The sequence below is a fragment of the Mandrillus leucophaeus genome, unplaced genomic scaffold, assembly GCF_000951045.1.
Source record: "Mandrillus leucophaeus isolate KB7577 unplaced genomic scaffold, Mleu.le_1.0 Scaffold181, whole genome shotgun sequence".
Taxonomy (NCBI): Eukaryota; Metazoa; Chordata; class Mammalia; order Primates; family Cercopithecidae; genus Mandrillus; species Mandrillus leucophaeus.
The window spans coordinates 3109848-3117810 of NW_012101821.1; positions in this window are offsets into that span (position 1 = coordinate 3109848).

Consider the following 7963-nt stretch of genomic DNA (forward strand, 5'->3'; position numbering starts at 1 on the left):
TGCTAAGGAGAAAAATAAAGCAAGAAGAATAAGTATCAATAAAAGAATCGCAATTTCCGATAGGTTGGTAAGGGAAGAGCTCACCTCAGTAAAGACCTGAAGGAGGTGAAGAAGGTAGCAGTGAAAATATCTGGTGGAAGAGGACTTGAAGAAACTCTCTCTCTCTCTTTTTTTCTCCTTCTCTGTTTGATTTTTAAATTTTCTAATAACATTTCCTTTTATTGAGGTAAAATGTACATAACATAAAATTAATCATTTTAAAGTTTAAACTTCAGTGATTTAGAATACTTACTATGTTGGTCAACTGTTGCCTCTATTTCTAAAACATTTTCATCACTCCAAAATGAAACCTGTACTAACTAAATAGTCACTTACCGTACCTACATTCCTCCAGTCCTAGGCAACCACTAATTCACTAAAATATCTAACAGATTCAAGTGGGATTGCTTCGATTGACTTCACTACTGTAACTATAACCCTGAATTTTATAATGACTCTAGTGCCTCACCCACTGCACGTGCATGAGCACACGAACACTGCTTATTTCTCACTCTCTGTAAGCTGATATTCCTCATCAGCAGGCTATTTTTTTCAACGTAGTGTGATTCAGACACCAGGATGCATCCATGATGTGGTCTTGGCCATTCTCCAGAGCCCTATTAACCATTTTCACGACCTAGAATTAAAAGGGAAAAGAGGCACACTCTATTTAAAAACAATTCAGCCACTACCTTGCAAACATTCCACAGATTAGTTACTACTCAGCCACATGGTGATGTTTAACTACGAGGTTGAAAAATGAACTTAACTATAGCTCAGAGAAATAAGAAACAGTTTTGGTAAACAGTAACATTTGCCACACCACCCATGGTTCTTTCATTGCCTGCATGACCATACATTCCCTTATATGAATCCATGTGCCACATCTAACCAATGCTTGTGAACTTATCAGTTATCACTGAGTTATAATTATAGATTTATTATGAATATGAATTAGTCCTCTTTGATTACTCTAGCTCTTTTTTTATAATAGCATTCCAGATATTTGGGAAACATACTGTAGACAAAATATACCTATTTTTGTCAGATGTTTTGCAAAGTTTCTCAAAAAAATATTTTGTTTACAAGGTAGAAATGTGAAGCAGGTTTCATGTAAGTGAGATAAATTAACACCTGCTATAACAACCATATCCAAAGCATATCAATCAATGTTAGTCTGTTGGATTGTCTGTAGTGATGTTCCTTGAAATTCAGACTTGACCCTATATTCATTAAATATTTCAAAGGATAAAAGATATTCATCAACCTATGCTACCAAATGGAGCAAATGTTAGCATGGTTATAGAAGTAGAATTTTTAAAAAGTCTGTTCAGTAGGAAACCTGATCCATGCCAAAATAATGGGACCTCATATGGACAACTAGAAACTCCTACCCTATTCTGTTTGCACAGCAAACACAGTGAACCATCAGTAAGTGACTTAGCCTAACTACACTTCATATGAATCAAAACAAAACAAAACAACTTAGTACAAACCATCAGTATTTTATGTCTATGAAAAAACAACAACAACAACAACAGTTCCCTTTAAATTCTGTACTCCTGCGAGAGCACATCTGAAGTGACTTTTTGTTCTTTTTGTTCTGGACACCATATTTTAGAAGACACAGTAGCAGATGTTTTGTGTCTGGAAGGTAGAGTGATGAAGGTAAGAAATGAATCTTACAAAGAAAATGTGAATACATAGAATTATTTTCCATTGTAAAAGTAAAGGAATAAATATTAGAAAGCCTTTCCAGTGACAGTCAGATTGGGCATAGGATATTTTAGGACAAGTGAGTAAACATTATTTTAGAATAATTTATAACAAAAAAGTTTCTTACATAGATTGTTATCCAAAAATTGTGCTTCAGACTTTAGATGGTATGCCATATTTATCCTTCATACTAGTTTCTCCAAAAAGGCATTATTCTTTTCCCCCTTTTGGGGATGAATGACTTGATATACAGAAAGGTAATGTGATACACATAGTATGATTCTAATAAATGGTAACACCTTGATTCAAACTCACAATGTTTGGGAAGATTGTCTTCAGGATCCTTGCCTTTAACCTGTGTTCACTGCCACTCAGGTGAAAGGAGAAACTTCTTGTTAGTGTAACTACACAAATTGTAAATCAATTGCCCTGTGAGATGATGAGATATCCATCTCTAATTTAGCCACAAATAAAATTGATGTCCAGTTGCAGGTGGATGTTTGAGAAATGACTTTGGCAGTGAGTGAGATATTGGGACAGATAATGACCTGGATCATTTCACACTTTTTGTTCTTCGTTTTGCTTTCTGCTTCTATAATGCTGAATATTCATTATAATTCATTTTTTTTTCTCTCTCCAGTTACACAGACAGCAGACAATGCAGAGGAGAAATGAATTGTGACATTTATCCAACCACGTTTTTGACCATAGTTTGAGAACTCTTACTGGTGTCCAGGCTTGTGTACTTGCAGATGCTTCTGCCTGAGAACCATGGCAAGCTGTGGCAGGTAATTATATCATGTAAGTCCCCATGGCCAGGGATAGAATTAGTAGAGATTAAGAAAATAAAGTTTTGATAAATGTAGGGTCATTTGTTTTCCAGCTGAAAATTCTCCTTCATTGGCTATAGCCACTCTTCCTGTTTAGATAAACCTAATATTGAGTATACCTAGGAAGGGAGAAGCAGATGCCACTATTTTTTATCTGTGTTCAAAGAAAAGCACATAGCTAAATTATACCCAATTTACTTACACCAAAAACTAATATGGATTGCTTGACAATTTTTCGTCAATATTTCTAACAAATTACTGAGCTACAATTGCCTTATTGTCTTTCCTCTTTTAGCTATTTATTTATCAAAAATAATTTGTCTTTTGAAACTTCATTTGATTTTGTTCGCTTCTATTTTGATGTTCTTCAATTCACAGCTAGGTCTGGGCTTGTTATAGATTCACCTCAGTGTGGTGGCTCATGCCTGTAATCTCAACACTTTGAGAAGCCGAGAATGGTAGATTACTTGAGCCCAGAAGTTCAAGACCAGCCTCGCCAATGTGGTGAAGTCCCGCATTTGCTGGGCATGGTGGTGCACACCTGTAGTCCCAGCTGCTTAGGAGGCTGAGGTGGGAGGTTCTCTTGAGCCTGGGAGGTCAAGGCTGTATCACGTCATGATCATACCACTGCACTCCAGCCTAGGTGACAGAGGGCTACATTGTCTCAAAAATAAATAAATAAATAAATAAATAATTAAATAACAGAATCACCTCAGACCACTGGGCATTTTCTGTGTTATTGAATCACTAAAGGTTTCAGTAGATGTTCCTAACAGAAAAATTGAACACAGTTATCATATTTTTTCCCTTTGTTAACATTTTCCTTGAAAAGTCATGAAATGTCTAAATTATTTCACATACATTTTAAACCTTTATGAATTAAAATTAAAACATACATATATTTAATAATTCTTGATAATATGCAAAGACAAATAACTTTATTTTTATAATTAATTAAATAATAAAGTTTTTAAACACAAAAATTAAAGAATTATAATTATGTTTGGGCTCAAAAAATGAAATTAGATTATGTAACATATTATAGTAATCAAATCTATATAGAATATTACCCAATGTTTTGTTTTTATTTTCTAAAACTGTCAGAAAAAAATTGCAGCTTGAAAACAGAAAATTGTCCTGATATTGCAAAAGTAACCTTGCAAAATTAAGAGTTTTTCCAAAAAGTCGATTTTTAATTAGTTGATAAATCATTTTGTTAATTAAAAGTACTAAAAACTTTATAACCTCTAGAAGAAAAAGCAAGTAGATTCAGTTAAACTCATTTTGGTTCATATATATTGGGTATTTATCAACTTCATGTCAAAATATAAAAGTGTATTTAGTATAAAAATGCAAATTTCTTTTGTTAAAATACGGTTTAAAATAATTGAAGGATCAAGTTGAGAGATTTCTTTTAAAATGAGTTTATATTTTTGAATACAGTTTCAGATTCTTGTACTTTGAAATGATATCTCTGCATGTTGTTTGCTCTGATGATGAGGGCCTCTGATTTCTGTCGATGTTTCTCATCAATGTCAGCCAACCTTCTTTGTACGTGCAAGGCAAGACCCTCAACTCACTATTCATTGTACCTGGTTTGCTCATTTCAACTCATACATGCCTGAAAACCTTCCTTCTTCTTGTCCCAATCGTCGTCTGTTCCTAACTCACCTTTTTGAAACTAAACGGCATTTGTTGATTTAGAAGTTTAAAGTATTGTCTGATTCCTAAATATATCTGTCTGTTGGATTGGATGACAAGTTTCTTGACTTTCGGGTTTTTTTTTTTTTTTTTTTTTTGAGCTGGAGTTTCGCTTAGTCGCCCAGGCTGGAGTATAGTGGTGGATTTTGGCTCACTGCAACCTCTGCCTTCCGGGTTCAGGTGATTCTCCTGCCTCAGCCTCCCAAGCAGCTGGGATTCCAGGCACCCACCACCACACTCGGCTAATTTTTGTATTTTTAGTAGAGATGAGTTTCACCATGTTGGCCAGGTTGATCTTGACCTCTGGACCTTAGGTGATTGCCTGCCTCAGCCTCCCAAAGTGCTGGGATTGCAGGTGTGAGCCACCGTGCCTGGCCCAGCTCCTTGATTTTCTAACAGTTGGAAACAGACCTATTATTTGTTCCTCCAAAAAATAATGGTAAGTAATTTAAAAAAATATATTTTATCTCTATAGAGATACAGTCTGTAGTTTATATTTTCCTAATATTTCTTAGTGGCAGGAATTTTGAGAGCTCTTTATGTAGGTAGACCTTTTTTAAGATTTGAATTGATTTTGTGGAAATATACAAGAAGTCCTCACTAACGTTTCTTTGTTTGTTTGTTTTGTTTTGTTTTTTGAGACGGAGTCTGGCTCTGTTGCCCAGGCTGGAGTGCATGGTACGATCTCGGCTCACTGCAACCTCTGCCTCCTCGGTTCAAGCAATTCTCCTGCCTCAGCCTCCTGAGTAGCTGGGATTACAGGCACGTGACACCACCTGCCTGACTAATTTTTGTATTTTTAATAGAGATGGGTTTTAGCATGTTGGCTAGGCTAATCTTGAACTCCTGACCTCAAATGATCAGCCCATCTCAGGCTGGGATTACAGGCCTGGGCCACTGCGCCTAGCCCTCACTAACATTCTTAGTATGTTCTTGGAAACTGCTACTTTAAGTGAAAGAAGATATAAACAAACCAAGTTTACCGTACAAACAAAAGTTAATACCTGTAGCATATTCCTGGTCACAGAAACATCACCAAATGTCTAAATAAAGACCAAACATTTTAAATATTAAACATTGGAATAAATGTGAGTTATACATGTATTTTAAAAAGATTAATGGAAACAAGTAAAGTAATTATTTACCCAGTTGTTCCACTTTGAGGACATGGGTGGCTGAAGCCTATTCCAGCATTCAGGGTGCAAGGTAGAAACCACTCCTAGATAGAAAGCAATTCCATGGCAGGATGCACACACACACACACACACACACACACAGACACACACCTAGACTGAGACCATTTAGGCACACCACTTATCCTAACATGCACATCTCTGGGCTGCAGTAGGAAACTGGAGTATCAAGAATATACTAATACTTAATGAAAAATATGTATATTGATTAAAACACTGGGAAAAAGAATTAGTAAACAACGTTCTCATATCAAGGGCTTAGTAAACATTCAATCATTTGAATTATAGAAAAGTTATCAGTTATCTGTTGGCATGTAACAAACTAACCAAAAACTTTATGGCTTAAAATAATCAGATTTATTGAGTTAGGAGTGTAAAGGGTGTGCAGGTGGTTCTGTTAACCTGAGCTAGTCATAGCTAATGCCAATTATATCTGTTGTCTACTGGCTAGTTGCCTTGGGACTGGCTGGTAGAAGACAACCTCTGCTGGGACAGAGGTTGGATCTATGTGGTCTCATTTTCTAAAAGACTAGATCTCATGCTAGTGAAAAGCTATGGAGAGAGAGCAGGAGTGTGCAAAATCTTACGAAATGTAGTGTCACACCTAGTACAATTTCACTTCCAATTAAACCTCTTAGTCAAAACACATGGCCAATGCACATTTAAAATGTAAGGAAGTGCAGACCGACTTTTAATGAGAAAGTTGTGAAGTCACATCACAAAAAGGGTGGATAACTGAATAGATGGCAAAGAAGGGCATTTTTTAACTTTCTAACTAACTAATGAACTCCAGCTACTGGCACCACTTTTTCATGTCCCTTCTCATATGCAACATGGGCTCACCCCAACCCAACTCCTGTCCCCAGTCTGACTCCAATGTCAGAATCTCTTTATTTACAGCAAATGTGGATGTGCCTCCTCCGATATGAATCCTCTTGATCCAGACTTCTAGGAGCATAAGAAGTTACATAACTCCCACATTTTAAATATTACAGCAGAGAAAGAAATAGTTGCATTAGAAAGAGAATAGATAGGAGGCACACAGCATTCATTTGTTCCTCTCAGTTCTGAAATCCTGCTGTGAAGGTATTCACAGATCTTCCCCTCTGTGGGCAGTACATGTTCCTTCAGTGGGACCCACTTCTCCCTGAAGGAGCTCCCTAGTCCATATTACTCCACAGTTCTGCTGATCTTTGCAGATTCAAATGATCTCAGCTAGACTTGCTCACTGTGGGTTGGCTGGTCTAAGATGCCTCGATTGGGATAATGTTGCTTACTTTCATATGGTCTCCCATCACTCAGCCCAGGTTTGTTCACATTGATGTGGCAATGTCTTTTGAAGGCAGGACTACAAATTTGCATGCTATGTATGTATAACTTCTACTTTCTACAGGTCAAAACCAGTCACAAAGTGAGCCCAGAATGAAATAGATAAACTACAAAGTACATCGTAAACCAAATAATAACAAGGAGGGATAGAAAATTGGTGTAATTTTAACCATCTCTGTGGGTCAAAAAGTATAAGAAAACCACCATAACAGAGAGTAACACATATTTGGATTGTCATAAGCTTATAACAACTACTATTGGATTCTAATGCTCCAATTTTGGCTATAGCAGTTATTAATCTGAAAAGATGAAATAAAATCAATTTAAATACACATTTTTGGCATTTTTCATGAGAAATATTTTTCAGAAATCAGTGGATTTTAGAAACATAAATTTTAGTACAAGAGAAAGAATAACTTATACATATGTAATAAAGGGAACTGAAAGGATAATTTTATGGAATAAACTGATATTACTAATACTGATTTTGTACAAAATCTATGATAGATTTAATGTGTAAAACAGTTATAAGACTCTATTCTATTTAAAATCCAATTTAAAGATAAATCTTGTATGCCTAAGAAGAAAATAAGCTGTAATAGATAGTAAATTACAGGTATCTAGTGGTATATATAATGAACTCTGTAGAAAATCAAAAGATGATTGTTTAAGTAGGCTGCATAATTAACAGAAATTTCTCATCAGGTGAATAACATAAAACAAGGCTTAGAGAATACATGCATAACTCCTGGTCAGAGGCCAGTGAGAAATCTAGTTGAAGTGTGAGGAAACTTCAGAAAGGCAACAAAGACCAGCTGAAATTAAGATTAATCAAGAGTATGAGGCTTTAAATGAAAGAATTGTTAGACATTAACAAAATGTAAAATGTTAGAAATTATGCAAGAGAATTAAATAATACAAAATATATCATAAAATAATCTAGCTGGGGCTAATTGTGTATTGAAATTAGAAGCTAATGAGGCAGGGAGATCAGAATGAAATTGTTGTCATAAATTTTATAGATGTTGGCATTGAATACTGAGATCAGTTTCAATGGTAAAATAGAGTAAATTTATTAAGGAACTATCATAAGTAGAGAATTAGTAAATAACAGTCAATGTTATATCAGTAAAGTTATGCTTATGCCCATATGTC